This window comes from Bombina bombina, chromosome 8, assembly GCF_027579735.1.
Source record: "Bombina bombina isolate aBomBom1 chromosome 8, aBomBom1.pri, whole genome shotgun sequence".
Taxonomy (NCBI): domain Eukaryota; kingdom Metazoa; phylum Chordata; class Amphibia; order Anura; family Bombinatoridae; genus Bombina; species Bombina bombina.
Window position 1 is genome coordinate 328,613,046 of NC_069506.1, and position 21,776 is coordinate 328,634,821.

A 21,776-nucleotide genomic window follows, 5' to 3' on the forward strand; every position below is an offset into this window, starting at 1 on the left:
CTACCACTAGGGGAAACAGTTCCAAGAAAGTCAGATTCTTGGTCAGCCCCAACTCCGCCCATGCCTGCGGCCATGTCCCTGCACACCACCATCCGTTCAAATATGCCCCAAAGCCATGGGCCCCCGAAGCATCCGTGTATAAACACAACTGGTCGTCAGACCACCCCCTTTCCTGCATTATCAATTTACCATTAAAATCTTTTCCAGACTCTCAAATCCTCATTCATTTCCTTTGACAACCGAATGTGGTATCTCGGATTGGATACCCCACCATCGCCAGTGACAGTCTGCAGCAAAAAACTTGTCCAATGGGTATAATTCGGCCAGCGAAATTCAGTTTACCCAATAGCGACTGCAACTCCCTGAGCGTGACTTTCGTACTCCCCAAAACACTACTTATCACCGACCGCAGATCCCGGCTTTTATCCTCCGGAAGTCTGCACTCCATCCTGACTGAATCCAACTGTACACCTAGGAAGCTCAACGATGTGGACAGACCCTCTGACATTTCTGCCACCACTGGGATACCAAAATCCTGCGCTACCTCACCGAAAACCCTGACCAACAAATCTCACACCTCTGACCCCGCCGAGCTGATGAACAGGACGTCATCCAAGAAGTGTACTACTGAGAACTTCCCCGCCTTTCTCTTCACTACCCACTCCACAAATGAACTGAATTCTTTGAAGTAAGAGCAGGAAATCGAACAGCTATTTGGGAGGCAGAGGTCCACAAAAAAGAGGTCCTCAAACATACAACCCAGGAGATGATGACACTTTGGATGTACGGGCAGAAAACGAAAGGCCGATTCAACATCCACCTTCGCCATTAATGCCCCCCTACCCACTGCTCTCACCACTACCACTGCCTTATCGAAAGACATACTTGACTGAAACCAATTCTGGATCGATACCGTCATTGACCGATAAACCTTTTGGGTGAGACAGGTGATGAATCATCCAGAATTGCCCAGCTGCCTTCTTGGGAACCACTCCCAACGGGGACACCCTCAAATTTAGCAATGGCTGGTCCCAGGAAAGGACCCGCCATTCTCCCCAGGTTCACTTCCTTCCACAATTTATTCCTCGACACTTCCAGGTATTCCCTACCCGACTTTAAGTTCCCCGAAACCCCCCCCGCCTGCTCCCGGTACGGAATTACAAATTCAATACTGAAGCCTGTTAAAATCAACTCTGCATCCCCAGCATGTCCCTGCTCACAGGCATACACCTCTAGCTATGGCACCATCCTTTCTACTCTCACCGGTGTCCGTGCCTGGTGGACCCACCTTACCTGGCCGGGTCCCTTGTCTATCTTTCTTGAAGCATTTGGCAAAGGAGTGAATCCCACCGCACCAAGAACACTCATGCTTGTATTTGCACGAGGTTCCGAACCTACACTGCCCCTCGTTGAACTGGAAGCACAAACCTTTTTGGATTTTTTTACCCAGTTCTGCTACCTGCCCCTCCACTCCCACTCATTTGCCCATAACCTTGAAAGGAGGGATTCCCCCGTAATGGGGTCATCATCTCCAACCATATCCCCATGTCCCTATCGTCCCATCTCATCTCTGGCCGTCCTGCCATCCGCTGCCTAAAACCCTCATCATACCTCCACCATGCCATCCCCCCATACGTTCTGTAGGCACTTGAGATCTCATCAAAATAACAGAACAGGGGGGCTCCCTGGTCTGGTGATTTCTCACAGATCACCCAGGGCGCCTCTCCAAGGCCGACAGCAGACCCTTTAAACCTGCCACAATCACTTCTCTATCGCCATTCACTGAACCACTCAAAATGGGTGCCCCTTCAACCATCACCTCGCCTGCTGGCTGCTGCACCATCGCTGGTCCGTTCACTCGATCTGCCAATGCATCCCTCCTGTGGTCTCTGAACCCGCCGCAGCTCTCAAGTCCCCTGCTGGTGTCCAGTCATCCCCGTACATTACCCCGCCATGCAGGGGACCGCCCCCTGCTGTACCTGCTCTTTTTCACGTCCCTCTTTACTCTTGCCCAAGTTGGGGAATTGGGCATACCACCTCCACGTGGCCGCCTTAAAGGAAACCTTAACTTCCAGCATCCGCCGGAAGCTGCCGCCCTGACTGGGGGAGAAACGCCTCTTCCACTCCTGACTTTGGAACCTGCTGGCTGTGAGGGAGACATAGCATTGAGATTCCCCCCCTAGATCCCCCTCTCCCCTCTTCCCCTCTCCCCTGATCCCTCTGCCCTGCCCCCTCTCTCCATTGTGGAGAAAACAATTGTAAGATCTGCGCCAGGGCAGACAGATCTCCTACTTGGCCAGCCGTCCCTGGTCCTGCAGACGTCCCTTCCAATGGATCTTCCTCTTCATCCCCGAAGTTGCCACTGGCCTGCAGCTCCAGCGGCTGCTCCGTAATCAGCACCTGCTGCACCCCAGCTCCAGGCCTCCTTGCTTCCGGAGCCTTCTCACCCCTTCTATCCTCCACTGGGAATCCTGAAAGATTGAGTTATTTAATAGAGCCCCCAGTTCCCCTCACCCCCTTAATCCCTCTCCCCGCCCCCAGACCACCTGCCCACCGCCGTCACACCCAGGCTCCCCTCCCACTAAAAAACCCTGTATGCCCTACCACTCCCGCCATCTCGTGCCCAACCCCAGTCCTCCCTACACTGAAACCTCCCATGGCCCCACCCCGTACATCTCCTTTGTAGATGGATTAACACTCCCCTCTTGCCACTTGCCTCATGTGAACAGCCCCCCCCCCACTTTCCTATTTCAACCAGTAATAACCAAACTCAGCCTGGCCACCCCAGACTGCATGCCATCATCCACCCCTGCTGCTTCCCGGAATTTACCCTCACTACTCCCCGACTATCCCTGCTACTCACTGTGGAAATCCCTTTTCCACCGAGCCTACGTAGCAGCGGCAGATTGCCGCACCAAGCCCCTATCCACTCAACCCCTGTCACTACATCCCCTTTCTGCTGGGCCTTATGTACGGCCCCCGCCTCCTAAAGGCCCCTTTTTACTTACTCCCCCCCACCCGGCCTTATTTGTGGCCTAATCCATCCTTACACAGCTCCCTGCCGCTTCCCCTCGCCACTGCCTCACCCCCATGCCTGGCTGGGCATCCCCCCTTTCTACTGCAGCCTTATTTATGGCCTCCTCTGATCCCCATCCTTTGCTTTCCATCTGCCACGTTACCCCAGGCCCCGCCCCCTTCAGCCCCATTTCCCACAGTGCTCCCAGCCTTATTCATGGCCCCCACTGCAGCCCTTGTGACTCCCTGTGCATTTGCAGCTCAGCTGGCACTTACCCCTGTCCTCGATGCTCCTCCTGGCTCTCACCGACCTCCGTCTTCCTTGCCCTCTGCCCAGCTCCTCCCAATGTCGCACCTCTATGACATCATCAACCGATGCCGTCCTAGGCTGCGAGTTGGCCCCAGCTCCCGAGCGACATCCTCTGCCTGCCTCCATCCTTACCGGCTGCTCCGCTGGACCGCCAGGCCTGCTGTTCCCTCTCCTGGGCCTGGCAACGTGGATGTCCGGACTCAGCCTCTCTGGTGGCCTCGACCTCCTAGCCGGCTGTCCTCTGCTCCTGCCTGCAGCTGCATCCACCACTGGAACTCCTGCTGCTGCCTCACCAGCTGTTCCCAGCCGCTCCCGGATCCACGCCTCACTGTTCCGCTTCTCCACCGACAACAACTCGGTAAGCATTGCCTCCATCATCCAGGTAAGAAAAAATACCTCCTACCGTGCTGCTCCTGGGATTAACTGTGACGTAATTTCCTGTCAGGGGTATTTAAACCCCCCTTTTAGTTTCCACCCCTTTCTTCGGAACAAACCATTGCTTCCTAGGAAGTGGGGTCAAATGTGCCCTACTTCCATGCTGTCAACCGGGCTTTTTCTTTATATATGTACATACATTTTGTGATTGGCTCAGGGCTTGACACATGATGCAGGGGGAAGGAAAATTTAATTAAATTTGAAATGTGCCAGAAAAAAAATCTACTACTTATTTGAAATTCTATAAAACTCTGTCGGCTTGTGAGATTCTATAAGAAATCTCCTCAGTACTATGAAGCCCCTGGACTAATACTAGAAATGCAGTTTTTACTTTGAGAAGAGTGTGCGGGGTGTTCCTTCCATTTAATTATGTGATGGCGATGCTTACATTACAATAGGACTGACCAAAAAAAAAATAACGTAATTTAAAAATGATATAAAAGTATTTAATAGAAAAACTAAAATTCATATTGAAATTATATAGGGAAAACAACCATTTAAAGGGGCAGTATACACCAATTTCCATATAACTGCATGTAATAGACACTACTATAAAGAAGAATATGCACAGATACTGATCTAAAAATCCAGTATAAAATCTTTTAAAAACTTACTTGGAAGTTCCCAGTTTAGCATTGTTGATGAGGTTATTCTGGGACACCCACTGAAAGGGGCTGAGTAAACAAAACGTGCAGACACTCCCCCCCCCCCTTCCCTGCATATCAAAAGACAGATAACATTAACAGGTTCCCTAGCAACATTTTTAGTTACAGCAAGTTTAATGTATTTTGATGGGAGACATCTTGCCATTCATAGGGACAGCCCCCCTTTTTTAGATAATTCCATGAGGGCTGCCCTTGCCCTGTGAAGTTTTAATCATTTGCCCTAAGTACTTTTGTGATGCAATTCTACTACATTTAATGGTCATTAAAATCTAGATAAATCATTAGATACATTTTCTAAATAAATGTAATGTAACCTGGAAGATGTTGGTACCAGATCTGCAAGCGAGTGGACTATTTAAACCACAGTATAAACATAACAAACAGTAACTTCTTCCCATCAACAGGTCTTGTCTGTAAAAGTAAATGTAAACAGGCCCTGCTCCCAAGAGTAGTCGGAATAACAAGACTCAGCAGATGCGCACCTACTCTTCCGGGTGTATTCACCACTTATTGAATGATATAAAAGTGTCTCTTGGAACTTGGCTCCTTTATTTGGCTGATGATTTGAGCCCTCCTTTCCTCACCATCTTGAGTTTGCCTAGCTTACTTGCTTATTGCCCTTTTAACCATCATCTGCATATTGTGTCATGCTAGCTACTGTATTCTGCTGGTACAATTGCCTGCTACCCATCATCTGCATACTACCTATTACCTGCAAAGTGAGTCTTGCCTACACTACTACCTGCATATTGTGTCATGTTAGCTATTACCGTCCTACTGCACCATGCTGGTATTTTTTCTTGCATATTGTGTCTGCTACTCATTACCTGCATATTGTGTTCTTCTAAGTTTATTACCTGCATATTGTGTCATGTTAGCTATTACCATCATACTTTACAATGCTGTTATTTTTACATGTGTATTGTGTCTGCTACTCATTACCTGCATATTGTGTTCTTCTAAGTTTATTACCTGCATATTGTGTCATTTTAGCTATTACCATCATACTTTACAATGCTGGTATTTTTACATGTGTATTGTGTCTGCTACTCATTACCTGCATATTGTATTCTAAGTTTAATACCTGCATATTGTGTTTTTTTTTCTTTTCAAAAAAGCTTTATTAAAGTTGCAACTGAATTACATACAAGTAAATTATCAACAAGGGGGCACAATCTGCCCCCATTACAAAATAATCATAAAGAAAGTTGAAGGTTACAGAATGCTACAAACAAGGGTACCAAGGGCTCGACATATACCATATAGTAATTACGGTACCAACCATCTATTAGAAGAGAGACTCTAGGGTCTCGAAAGATTCTGGTAGGAAAGTATAGGGATGGGATAGAGGGGAAGGAGGGGGAAGGGTTGTGATGTGGGAGGGGATCTATAGAACTACCATGTATTGGGTACACTATACCTAGGTTGTATCCTTCATTCTCATATGTCCAGTTAGCCTGGGGACAGTACATTAGGTTTCCAATCTGTGTCATAAGTTCCTTTCCAGTCAGTCCAAGTTAATTTGAACAAGTCAGAGTTACCCAGTTTGTAGAAAATATCTTTCTCCATGGTGTATAAATAAGCCATATAAGAGCAAACCCTAGTCCAACTAGGCGGGGATTCTTTCTTCCAATCACAAGCTACTAAATGTTTTAGTGACATAAAGAGATATATGCTTATGTATGCGTGGTGCTTAGGGAGAGTGTGCACACCAATATGTTGGAGGGCAACTGATGGTGAGCTGCAAAGAGATATGCCTAGTTTGGGGAGAACCCGGAAGCACCTGTTCCATAGAGGGCGAAGTTTGGGATATTTCCTCCAAATGTGCAAAGAATCACCCCTCTGGCCACAACCTCTCCAGCAGTGAGGGGTCGTACTAGGGAATATTTTAGCCAGTCTAGTGGGGACGTAATACCAGTGAACCAACAGTTTGTAATAGGTCTGCAATGTATAGCTTTTTGGGTGCGTTCAAGGGTGTGCCCCTAGGCGTCTACCGTGACTGACCTTCCAAGCAGGGACTCCCACCTCAGGAGGTGTACCGCTGTCTCCGATTGTTGGTTAAGGCCCAGGAGGGTGTAGTGGCGGGAAAGGGGTCTACTAAGTCTGTTGCCTTGATTCCATGTGGACTCCTAGGGGGTTAGAGGGCAGGTCGGCACAGGTTTGAAGCCCCAGCTGATCAGGAAACTTTTAATTTTATGGTATTCAAACTTCATATATTGTGGTAGAACCAGTTCAGTATCAATTTGAGAAATTGGTCTAAATCCGACCCTCGGTGATGAGAGCCAAAGGTCCGAGACCACGTTGACTCCCAGCTGAGCCCTTTTCAATGGGTGGGTGTCCTGCAAACCCGCCAGTAAACCAGGGAGAGAGGTGATAGGAGAGGGGTGCGGGGCAATGTGTCCAGAGTGGCGAATTTTGTCCCAGAAATTTAAACATTCCCAAATAATAGGGTTCAACAAAGTCAGTTCCCTATGACAATGGGGAGGAGTCCAGATCAATTCACGCAAGTTTAGGTTGTAAGGCAAAGAGGCCTGTTCAATGGAGCACCATTTGCAGGAGGATTGTTTAACTCCCCACTGTGAGACGTGGGTGAGCATTGCCCCCTCGTAATATCTTACTATCGAGGGAGAACCCAACCCACCACACACCCAAGGTAGTTGTAGTACACTCTGCACCACTCTTGGCAGTTTACCCTGCCAAATATGTTTGTTGAGTTCGCTCTGGAATTGCAGGAGGATTTGTCTGGAAACTCTGATTGGGAGGCAACGGAACAGGTATGTGAGTCGAGGTAGAAAGGACATTTTCAGGGCTGCATTCCGTCTCATCCACGAAACATAGGACAAGTTCCAACTTTTATTGAGGGAACGGAGTTCCGATAATAATGGGAGATAGTTGTCCCTGATGACTCGGGGCAGATCGCTAGAAAGTTTGACTCCAAGATGCAATACCGACGATTCCGTCCAGCGGAATGGGTATTTAGTTTTTAGAGGAGCAAGAGGCGAGCTCCTAATGTCTTGGGTATATATCTCAGTTTTTGATATGTTTAATTTATAGTAAGAATGAGCATTACATTTTTCCACTATTTGCAAGAGTCTAGGGAGAGTAATAATGAGGTCAGACGAGAAAAGGGTGATGTCATCTGCGAACAAAGCAATTTTATGCTTGGTGCCACAGAGGGTAATTCCACACATATGGGGGTCAGCTCTAATCTGTTCGGCTAGAGGCTCAATGGCTAGCTCAAAGAGCAGGGGCAATAGGGGGCAGCCCTGCCTGGTCCCATTGGATATAGTGAAGGGGGACGTTTGGAAACCAAGTCCCCTTACCGAGGCAGAAGGGGTAGAATATAGGGCCTTAATTGCCCCTATAAGGTTGCTAGGGAATTTAAAGATTTCGAGCACACAAGAACCGCCATCTCACCTGATTAAAGGCCTTTTCGGCGTCTAATGAGATAATCGCCAGTGGCTTGTGAAGACTGGAGGAGAGGCCTAGGACATTTAACAACCTCCTGGTATTATCCGGTCCCTCCCTTTTTGGGATAAAACCCACCTGATCTGGGTTAATCAAATGAGGAAGTAAGTTAGCAATGCGAAGGAGTTTTGAGTAAAATTTTATGTCAGTGTTGATTAACAAAATTGGCCTATAGCTGGCGCAGAGGGTAGGGTCATTGTTGGGTTTTAGGATTGTTATGATGGTGGCTTCTAGGAATTCTTTCTTAAACACACCCTCATTCCAGGCTAGGTTATAAAGTCTGAGGAGTAGAGGGGAGAGTTCTTGGGTATAAATTTTATAGAAGTGTACAGGGAAACCATCAGGGCCTGGAGATTTGAAGGGCTTTGAGCTCTTAATTACTTGTTGCACTTCCCTGATGGAGAACGGGGAAGTCAGAGACTCTCTTTGATCAGATGAAAGGGACGGAAGGTTCAAGACTTCAAATATTTGCGCACTTTATCTAGAGAGGCTGATTGGGGACTTTCAGATTTATCAATGTTATAAAGATTGGAATAGTATTCGGCAAATGCCTCCCCAATCTGCGATGGGATTTTGAGAAGGGAATCTGCAGTGGAAATGCTATGTATTCGTGAGGCACTGGTTCTGTTTCTGAGTTTATTAGCCAGAAGGGTGTCTGCCTTATTACTCTTGTAATAATACAATTGTTTTAATTTGGTTAGGTTATCCTGGGTTCTCCTGAGTTTGATTTGTGATATATGATTCTTAATGTCAGATATCTGTACTGCTAGAGAGGGTAAGGGTTTAACTCTGTTTTGGATTCTAAAGTCCTCAGCTTAATGTGAGCCTGCGATAATGTGAGTCCTGCTTGCCTTCTAAGGTTAGCCTGTTTAGATATCATGACCGCTCTAATGGTCGCTTTTGCGGCACCCCATAGGGTGTCATCCCTAACTTGGGCATTATCGTTAGCGCGTATGAAATGCTTGATTTCTGTGCGCAGGCTTTCTCTGAAAGGGATGTCATGTAAGAGGCTATGGGGCATACACCAAGAGGCTCTAATACGTGTGGTGTTAGTAGAAATAAGATCAGCCGTGACACAGTTATGGTCAGACCAGGGTCAGAGAGATATAGAAGCATTGGTTATGAGGTCAAGCGAGTCTGCCGTAGAAAAGATATAGGTTGTGAGTAATGTGTATAGTCACGATCTCTAGAATGAGTAGCCCTCCAAATGTCATAATATCCCGAGCAGGACATGAGATTACGGAATTTGATGGCAAGTCGCTCTGCAGCTAAGTGCGTCTTGTGCGAGTCAGAGGATTTTCTATCTTCTTTCAGGTCCCAGACCATATTAAAGTCTCCCGAAATAATAACTCTACCTTGTTTGAACTGAGCAATCACATGGAGAATGTGCTTCAGATACTTAGGTTGGTGCGTGTTGGGCAGGTAAACAGAAACTAGGGTGTATAGTACATGGTTAAGCTTACAAATCAGGATGACATATCTGGCCTGTGGGTCCTTGATGGTCAGGACGGGCTCAAAGGCAAGCCTCCTGTGCAGGAGAATAGAAGTACCCCTGGCCTTTTTAGTGAAGGGGGCATATTCTATTTGCGTATATGTCCTAGAGGAGAGCCTGAGCGGCTCATCTGCCAGCCAATGCATCTCCTGAAGAAACGCGACATCAGGGTTATGATGTTTCAATGAGCATAGCAGAAGACCTCTGACATTATGGGTGAGAAATCTTAAGGAGGAGCTGGCCATAGGTTGGGTTGTCAAGATGTTAAATGTACAGAGTCAAAGTATCTCAGTCTGGGGAACAAAGTGGGAGGTAAAGTGGGGTAGGGAAGGAAAAATAGTAAGAGGCACTAAAGAGTGTCTCAAGTGCGGTGGAAATAGTCCACCTCAAAAGAGCCCTAATGTGGGCTTCAATGTGGGGGGGAGCCTAAGGCTCAAGAACTAGCGCGATAGAGTTACAATGCCAGCCCCGCTCTAAAACTAATAACAACTTAACATTAGGTGCTAAAACTTGAGTGTTTAAGTAACAGCAGGCAACATAACAAGAAAATGTAACATACAGCTTATGAAACAAGCATAGAGTTTGATAATTTTCTACTCAGCTTAGTTACTATATCTAATACTAGGCATAGAATGGAGAAATTTACTACTCAGCTGAATCACAATATCTAATACTTATGTATTTGGGGCCATTAGGCCCATTGCAGAGCTTAAGAAGTGGTCTCAGAGTGTTCATGAGGCTCCCGTGATTGTTGCGTCTTGGGGCACTTTGCTCTCTGGTCTTTGGCTGACCACTCAGGTGCTGAGACTCTCAAGCTAGGTTGAAGTTGAACCCGTGTGTTCAGGGGCTCCAACATTAGACCCCAGGAAGTGAGGAGTGTCAGACCCTGGGAGGGTGTGGTAATCACCACAGTCTGGTTGTCTTTGGTTATTAGAAGTCTGGTGGGGAACCCCCATCTGTACCTGATACTGGCTTTGCGCAGAGAAGAGTTGACTGGCTGAAAATGACGTCGCTGTTGGAGAGTGTGGGCAGACAAGTCAGGCAGAAGCTGGACTCCTTCAAATCTGCCACTTAGATTTGGCTTTTTAAAAGCAGCTTGCAGTAAACGATCTTTATATAGGAAACTGTGGAAACATGCTATAATGTCCCTCGGTTTGTCCGAGTTCACCGTCCTAGGACGGAGGGCTCTGTGGGCTCTTTCCATAGTGCTGGTTAGACCATCTGGTGAGCCTATCAGTTCCTGAAAAAGAGCCTGAAGGTATTCTTGTATGTCTGGTGGAGAAACAGATTCTGGGACGCCTCGGAATCTTATATTATTGTGCCTTGATCTCTCCTCTACATTAGCTAGTTTAGATTCCAATTGCGAAATCTGATCCAATTCTGAGGTTTTCAGAATAAGCCAAAAGGTTAGATTGGTCCACAGCTTGATCATCCTGCTTACGCTCTAGCACGTCAACTCTGTCTCCAATATCAGATATCTCCTTCTTAAGCTCTGCAGAGCTTCGTTGGATCTCTTGGGTGATAGACCTAGTCTGGGTAGCCAAGAGTTTCTTGAGAGGTGACTCGGTGATGAAGTGCTGCGAGGCAGCTGTAGATTGCGAGCTTGAGTGAGACTCCTCATCTTGAGAATCGGGTTCACTCATTTCAGCACTCGGGTGAAGTAGGGTCTCCTTGGTAGTGTGCGCAAAATGATCAAATACTGTTTTCTTAGGCTTAGGGTTCGACTTTAGGTGTTTCCTCACAGAATGAGGCATTTTGTAGATTGTTAGACAAATCGTGAATTAGAGGAGCAAAAGACCACAATAGGCTCAAAGAATATGTACCGCTGTTTGAAAGAAAATGGGATGGTAATAGCACATATGTATATACAGTTTTAGTTCAACCTATTACATGGTTAGAGCAGGGCTGAGCAGCGCTTTACAGAGAGAGCTACATTATAGAAATAAGACAGGGCAGTTACAGACGAGCTGGTACACCAGAACTTGCCCCTCACCTTAGGGAACCTAGAGATACGACCCGAAGTAAGGGAGAAGGGAGTTGGAAGTGACCCACCCAGACAAGCTGGGCGGGAGCGGGAAGGTGAGGGGCAATCACTCAGAAGTTACACTTATAGGCTCACAAACAAATGGTGTAAATGTAATGTACAATACATACAAAGGGTATTGTTAAATAGTGGAGCACCAAGAATAAGAAGTTTTCACTGATTGCAATGGGTGAGAGGAAAAGATAGGGTGAACCCTAAAAGCTAGGAGCAAATTGTGTATGTTCTTAGTGATGTGGTAAGGGTGCTGTGTAAAGTGTGAGTACAATATAATAAGTATGAGGGCACTAGGTTGTATGAGATACGCGCCCTAACAGAATGAGGTCGAATACGGGCAAAGTATGTCCCTCTAATTATGGAAATTTTTAGGTGCTCAGGGGCTGTAAAGGGGTGCCAGAGAAGTTTTTTTTTTTTTTTTTTAAATAAACTAAGTGAACGCCACTAATCTACCTGGGGGGAATGCCACACTAGGGCAGGCAGTGTAGGTAATGTAGAGGAAATGCCCCTATAAATAAAAAGTTTAGGTTAAGCAGGGGATGGAGAAGGTGACTGTGTCATTAGGGTGTGTGAATATTTCTCAGCCCTGTAGGCTACCTAATAGGGGGCTTAAGCAATAAAGAACGGTTGTAATGGTAAGGGAAAGGGGCTATAGTCAATAGTGTGTATCAGTACCCAAATTCCTGTGGAGAGAAAAATACAGTTAAAAAAAAAACACTACACCCTGAAAAATAAATTTCAGAGACACCTAAGCTGACGCAGCAGCCTTAATAAAGTAGATGTAGATAAATGTGCATATTACATGCACTATACCCTGGAGAGTCAGTTTAATAGTGTGTGAGTCTGTGAAGATCCTGTCAGTATTCCTCCACTAACCCCAGCAGTGGGGGAAACATGTATCTTGTGTGATGAGATTAATCTTTAGGTCTACTTAGGGAAAGTAAACAAAGCAGTCTCCTTGCCCTGGGCCTCTTGTTGTATAGGGAGGGCAGACACTTTATTATGTGCCTGAGATGAAGGGTCCAAAGGGGAACAATCAAACCAAAGAGGCACAAAATGAAATCAGACTGAAATTAGCCTCAGACAGTCAGCGTAGCTTTCTTGTTGGCACTGATTTTAGGTGGCAGGGAAAGTTCCAGAGGAATGTGTGTAACATGTAGTAAGGACTGTCCCCCTCTACACCCCTGTCTAGGCAGCCGTTACCAAGGTGGCACTTAATACCCTGCTTGCACAGGCCCCCAACAGGGAAAATTTAAGCCTCCCTAGAGACAGATGCAGTCACTAATTAGAGTAACCCTTCTGGGGCAATGAATGAGAGCCACGCTATGTGTTTATATGGAAAGTTCCTAATAAAGAATCCCACGTGGGTTTTACCTTAGACCACTGGGCGTCATATACCACTGGGCGTCTCACCAAGGAGGAAAGGATGGTTGTGATGTCCTCAACACCGATAATCTCCCCTAGATGACTCCTCAGAGAAAGAAGTCCCAGATCCCGCACATACCTGGAAGGTCTGCGGGAATCTCCAGCACCTAGTGCTCAAGGCTGGTCTGATTGCGGCCCAAGATGGCGGCCTTTTCGCGCCTCACCGGTTCTTCTTTGTGGGATCAGTTCGCTGTTGCAGGTAAGTCCCTGCATCCCCGACCAGTAGCTCCAGCCCTTTAGGTGCGCAGCACTCTCTAAACTTAGTGAGGGCAGATGGCAGAAGGCAGACGACTATTTGGGTCTAATTGTTTCAGGCCAGGTTGATGTCTATCGTAGATCTGTGTCGGCGGCCCACACTCCTCCAATGCCTCTCCCCAGCGGTCAAACAAGGTCTTCTCTTGTGGGTAACAGGTAGGTTCTCCGGAGCGGAGCCCCGACCCTCCGGAGAACGGGATCTCCCACAGGCCTCTTCAGGTGCCACTCGCGGTCAGTCAGCGCGGCAGGCAACCACAGGCAGATCTCTTGATACCAAGGTTGTTGAATGCGGCTAAAAAGGATTTCAAACAACCCCACAATGTGAGAGGTGACTGAGTTTAGCCCCAAGTTAGTTTAAGGGCTGATATTCAGGTCCTTTAAATACTTTTATTCCGCTTTCCAGAGCAGAGCTCCTCACACACACGTCTGCTCAGACCAGCAGTTAGCTCCGCCCCCCCACAAAGCTGGTACTTTTACATGTGTATTGTGTCTGCTACTCCTTACCTGCATATTGTGTTCTTTTAAGTCTATTACTTGCATATTGTGTCTTGTTAGCTATTACCATCATACTGCACCATGCTGGCATTTTTACATGCGTATAATTGTGTCTGCTACCCATTACCTGCATATTGTGCCCTGTTAGGTATGATGCGCATATTGTACCTTTATGGTTACTACCTGTGCATTGTCTGCTGCAGCGCATCCATGCATTTTTTTTGTGACTAATGGAGATGTTTTCATTATTTGCTGTTATCACAGATGCATGTTCTTTATATTTGAAATACTATAATGAATCAACCAATGCTACTTTTGACCTGTAGACTTTACTATAAAGACTGAAAAAGTCCACTTATTAATCAGGCAGCAGCTAAGTTTCCACATCCAGAAATGAAAAAAGAATGAAATGTATCAATATTCATGAGAGTGTTGACTACACTGGGTAGGTAAATCTGCCTGTAATTACATTGCTGATTGATACAAACACTGACAATTTTACACATATTTTATTGCTTTTCATTACATTTTATAAAATTATCTTTTAAGTGTTTCATTTTATTTTTTTATGAAAAAATGGTGTATAGATTTTTTAATTTAACACAACATTTTCTAATGATGGACTTGCTTCATTGCCACATAGTGTTGTTTTTTTAACACCAATAATTTATTATTTTAAAAGTGTGTGGAAGCACTAATTAAGGCAGAGACTAATCAGGGAAAATCCATAGTTGCCTCTGATGCTGATATACAGTAATATGGATAAGGAAGATTTATTAAGTACTGGTTGGAGTAACGAGCGCTATCTCCAAAAGTCAATTAGTAAATAAGGGGATAATCTGTTCTCTTCTTGCAAGTGGCTGAAAATAAAATTCAGGCAAAGAATCACATGAATTAACAGAAGCTTAAAGGGACGCTGAACCCAAAATGTTTCTTTCGTGATTCAGATAGAGCAGCAATTTTAGGCAGCTTTCTAATTTACTCCTTTTATCAATTTTTATTCGTTCTCTTGCTATCTTTATTTGAAAAAGAAGACATCTAATCTAAGGAGCCAGACAATTTTTGGTTTAGTACCCTGGAAAGCACTTGTTTATTGGTTGGTGAATTTATCCACCAATCAGCAAGAACAACCCAGGTTGTTCACAAAAAATCAGCCAGCATCTAAACTTACATTCTTGCTTCTTAAATAAAGATACCAAGAGAATGCAGAAAATTTGATAATAGGAGTAAATTAGAAAGTTGCTTAAAATTGCTGCTCTATCGGAATCACAAAAGAAAAAAATTGGGTTCTGTGTCCCTTTAAAAGAGAATTTCAGTGTGTGCAATTTTTTTATTTTTTAAAAAAAAACACTTGACGGTTCCAACGTTAGCATCAGTTCACCTTCTTTACAACCAAAATGTAGAATTATATACATATGCTACTTAAAGGGACATTGTACACTTTGCATAAATGTTTTGTAGATGACCCATTTATACATCTCATCTGTGAGTGTTTTTGTAACAATGTCAAGTTTAGCTTATTTTTTAATAACATTGTGCTGATTTTCAGACTCCTAACCAAGCTCAAAAGGGGTCAATTTATTAAACCCCGGGAGGACATGATTCGCTATAGCGAATCATGTCCGCCCTGCATTGCTAAATGCCGACAGCATATTTAACATTGCACAAGTATTTCACAAAAAAATGCTTGTGCAATGCTGCCCCCTGCACATTTGCGGCCAATCAGCCGCTAGCAGTGGGTGTCAATCATCCCAATGGATGGTGGCGGACAAGTTAAAGAGCTGCTTCTTAACTTCAGTTTCCGGGTCGCTGGAAACTTTGTGCGGATTAAACAGCATCCACTGCTGTAGAGAGATTCCTGCTTTCTCCTGTTTGTGAAATGGGTCTTTTCCTTTACAGGGGAGGGGGGAGTGTCTACCCTTCCTGCTCTCTCAGCCCCTTTCAGTGGGTGTCCCAGACTAACCTCATCGACAGTGCTAAACTGGGCGCTTCTAAGTACGTTTTTAAATGGTTTTAGTCTGGATTTTTATATCAGTATCTGTGCATTTTCTTCTTTATAGTAGTGTCTATTACATGCTGTTAGATCTATGTTTACTGTCTGTGTTTACTGTCCCTTCAAAAAAAAGTACAATTTTAAAATCAGAAAATATAAAATATTTGTTACTTTTTACTATCTTACAATTTAATTAGAACATAAGCAGAAAAATTATCTAAAAAAAACCATGGTATCTAGTCTAACTATAAATGTATGGGATATCAGTCTATCAGTGACCATAAACACAAGAAAATGAAGCTACTGGTTGCTCCCAGGTGATTGTTATTACTATGAGGATCAGTGCAAAAACGAGCAACTTATTTAAATATGGTGACCCCCTCTACATACTTGCATTGTGGTGTATATATATTACATTCAGCCATGTTCTCCGGGGGTTCCAGCCGGCTTAAGGAACCCCAATACACCAAACATTTTTTTTTTGTCCACACAATGATCTCGTTTATACCAACTTCTGAAGCTAGACTGTAAAATATTTTTACTGTAAGGTACAATCTGTATTGTCCTAAAAACATATATTTATCAAACATTACGTGCAGCTCTGAATGAATTTTATTGAAAAGGTATGAACTACAAATATTTGTATTTTTAGATTACAAGTGGAGCGCTAAATTATTGTGCTCCCGCAAATGAGCACATTTGCCTGTTTGCGGGAGCGCAATAATTAACCAGCCATAACAAGTGGCTGATTATTGCTACCACAAGCTCATGGTAGCAATTAGCGCTCAGAAAATTAACCAGTAATCAGATATCTGGTTATTTTCTAAAAGTGCCCCAAATGCCCTCAAAATAGAGGGCATTGTATGTTTTACCACGATGTAAATATATATGTGTATGCTTCCATACATATATATTTATGTGTTAATACGTGCATATATGTATATACACATAATAACACATAAATATATATGTATATACACATAGTAACACATAAATATATATGTATATACACATAGTAACACATGAATATATATGTATATACATAGTAACACATAAATATATATGTATATACACATAATAACACATAAATATATATGTATATACACATAGTAACACATAAATATATATGTATATACACATAGTAACACATGAATATATATGTATATACATAGTAACACATAAATATATATGTATATACACATAATAACACATAAATATATATGTATATACACATAGTAACACATAAATATATATGTATATACACATAGTAACACATGAATATATATGTATATACATAGTAACACATAAATATATATGCATATACACATAGTAACACATAAATATATATGTGTATATACATAGTAACACATAAATATATATGCATATACACATAGTAACACATAAATATATATGTATATACACATAGTAACACATAAATATATATGTATATACACATAATAACACATAAATATATATGCATATACACATAGTAACACATAAATATATATGTATATAGACATAGTAACACATAAATATATCTGTATATACACATAGTAACACATAAATATATATGTATATACACATAGTAACACATAAATATATATGCATATACACATAGTAACACATAAATATATATGTATATAGACATAGTAACACATAAATATATATGTATATACACATACTAACACATAAATATATATGTATATACACATAGTAACACATAAATATATATGTATATACACATAGTAACACATAAATATATCTGTATATACACATAATAACACATAAATATATATGTATATACACATAGTAACACATAAATATATATGTATATACACATAGTAACACATAAATATATATGTATATACACATACTAACACATAAATATATATGTATATACACATAGTAACACATAAATATATATGTATATACACATAGTAACACATAAATATATATGTATATACACATATTAACACATAAATATATATGTATATACACATAGTAACACATAATATATATGTATATACACATACTAACACATAAATATATATGTATGTATATACACATAGTAACACATAAATATATATGTATATACACATACTAACACATAAATATATATGTATATACACATAGTAACACATAAATATATTTGTATATACACATAGTAACACATAAATATATATGTATATACACATATTAACACATAAATATATATGTATATACACATACTAACACATAAATATATATGTATATACACATAATAACACATAAATATATATGTATATACACATACTAACACATAAATATATATGTATATACACATAATAACACATAAATATATATGTATATACACATACTAACACATAAATATATATGTATATACACATACTAACACATAAATATATATGTATATACACATAATAACACATAAATATATATGTATATACACATAGTAACACATAAATATATTTGTATATACACATAGTAACACATAAATATATATGTATATACACATAGTAACACATAAATATATATGTATATACACATAGTAACACAAATATATATGTATATACACATAGTAACACATAAATATATATGTATATACACATAGTAACACATAAATATATATGTATATACACATACTAACACATAAATATATATATGTATAAACACATAGTAACACATAAATATATATGTATATACACATACTAACACATAAATATATTTGTATATACACATAGTAACACATAAATATATATGTATATACACATAGTAACACATAAATATATATGTATATACACATAGTAACACATAAATATATATGTATATACACATAGTAGTAACACATAAATATATCTGTATATACACATACTAACACATAAATATGTATATACACATAGTAACACATAAATATATATGTATATACACATAGTAACACATAAATATATATGTATATACACATAGTAACACATAAATATATATGTATATACACATACTAACACATAAATATATATATGTATAAACACATAGTAACACATAAATATATATGTATATACACATACTAACACATAAATATATATGTATATACACATACTAACACATAAATATATATGTATATACACATACTAACACATAAATATATATGTATATACACATACTAACACATAAATATATATATGTATAAACACATAGTAACACATAAATATATATGTATATACACATACTAACACATAAATATATATGTATATACACATACTAACACATAAATATATATGTATATACACATACTAACACATAAATATATATGTATATACACATACTAACACATAAATATATATGTATATACACATAATAACACATAAATATATATGTATATACACATAATAACACATACATATATATGTATATACACATAATAACACATAAATATATATGTATATACACATAGTAACACATAAATATATATGTATATACACATAGTAACACATAAATATATATGTATATACACATAGTAACACATAAATATATATGTATATACACATACTAACACATAAATATGTATATGTATATACACATACTAACACATAAATATATATGTATATACACATAGTAACACATAAATATATATGTATATACACATAGTAACACATAAATATATATGTATATACACATAGTAACACATAAATATATATGTATATACACATACTAACACATAAATATATATATGTATATACACATACTAACACATAAATATATATGTATATACACATAGTAACACATAAATATATATGTATATACACATAGTAACACATAAATATATATATGTATATACACATAGTAACACATAAATATATATGTATATAATCATATACATATATATTTAAAAATGCTGCCCATCACTGTGCTACTTACCCCCTTCGCTGCACAAGTTTCTTGTGCCATCTGCAACAGTATCAGAACGAGGTTTCTATAGCAGCCTATGGAAGAGTGCGCTCGGGAGCGCAATGCTAATGCAAGCTCACGTTCGCATTGTGATTTACACTGGTATTACAAAGTGGATCGCTAATATCAGTTGCTTGCAATGATATTTAGCGCTCCACTTGTAATCTGGCCCTTAGTCTATTTACAAGAAAACAGACTGAGTTTTAGAACACATATAAAATCCAGTTCAACTCATACAAAAGAGCAATGCTGTCTTGTTTTCACAATCAGTGGCATCTCTAGGGCACTAAAAAGGCCATAGCCTTAGACCTTGGGCCACCAGAGCAATTACTTTATAAATATGGCATTTGTATTTCAAAGACAGATGCTGGTTTAGTAATGAGCGCAGCACATGCAGAACAGAGCTTGGATACTCCTTACTTATGCAAAAATGCAATGCTTTGCAATTCTCTCTGACTGCCAAAGGTTGTGACACTAATATAACATGTAAATTGTATGTACTCATCAAGTGATGCAGATTCAATTATTCAAAAAGCTAAATACATTTGCGCATTTGTAAATAAAAAGGCATAGGATTTTTGCATTTGAGGTGGTTTTGGAAATAAAAACAAACCTAAGACATAAATATTTCATTACCTGTGATTATATTCATATCAGAAATCATCCCTTGCTGAGTATAAGTGGAGATAGTGATATAGAACAGAAATGGTTATGCATTAATTGCTTTACAGGTAAAAGGAAAAGGTTATTTTTAACCCCAGTACTGGCACAAGTGCGTATAAAAGCTATAACATACTGTATTTGATACTCTATATGTGGCATGTCTAAACATGTCTCAGCATAAAATCACCAAATACAGAATGCTGACATTGATATGATCAAACAGTTGATTGCAGTATGCAGATGGAAAGAACTGAAGATATGTATTATAAAAGTTGCCGCAAGACATATTTAGTAACCACATGGTATTTTAGTGCAGATTGATATTATAATTTAGAATTTTAAAGCTTGTTGTAATTAAGTGGGGATAAGCAGAAATGCAATCTGTAAGAGAGGAGATTTACTATGTATATAGTCAGAGCTTAGTAACTTTAGTAACTACAAAAGCTGAGTACTATGGGATAGCTGAATTTTTTATTTGTGAGTTTAGATTAAATTGAGAAGCCTTTCTAGTGTGGATGTTATTTTCTATGTTTAGGAACACTGCAGCTTTCAGTTGATATGTTTTGTTTACATCTAGCATTTGGGTAATTGTAAAGGCATTTGTGCGAGAACTATCAAGTCTTATATATACCCCCTTCCACATCCAATATTTCATTATTAGAAATATGTTTTATTTTACAACTATCTAGTTAGGTGGTATGCTTTGTTAATTATGACATAAATATTGAATTAAAGGGATATGAAACCCATTTTTTTTCTTTCATGATTCAGATAGAGCCTGCAATTTTAAGCAACTTTCTAATTTACTCCTATTAAAAAAATATTTTTCTTTGTTCTCTTATTATCTTTATTTGAAAAAGCAGGAATGTAAACTTAGGAGCTGCCACATTTTTGGTTCAGTACCCTGGCGGCTATATTTAGGGGCCGATTTATGAAAGTGCGAGAGGACATGATACGATGTAGTGTATCATGTCCGCCGCACAACGATAAATGCCGACAGCATGCTCTGTCGGCATTTATTATTGCACAAGCAGTTCTTGTCAACTGCTTGTGCAATGCCGCCCCTGCAGAATCGTGGCCAGTTGTCCGCTAGCAGGGAGTGTCAATCAGCCTGATTGTATAGGATCGGGCGGATTGATGTCCGCAGCCCCAGAGCAGGCGGACAAATTTTGTTTTTTTTTAAAACAAAAAATTATGAATATATTTTAAGTTTAACAATAAAAAATAAACAGGCATACATTTGTAGTTTCACATCACATTGCTGGAGCTTTACATTTTATCTTAAAATAAAATTAAAAAAAAAATAATATAGAGAAATAACAACCAGCTTCAAGACACAAGGAAAGAAAAGCACTACTGATACATATACAATTAGAAAAATCTCTTGCTTGTTTATACAGTAAAATATTTTATCCTAAAAATATTCCACTAACATCGTACTGTATTAAATGTATGTAGCCAGCAAATTAATAAATGTATAAACCATGACATTGCAAAAATATTGCATTTTGGATTTCTGGAAAGTACAAAAAAATAATGATTGTTGGAGAGAATAATAGATTATGATGGATACATTTATT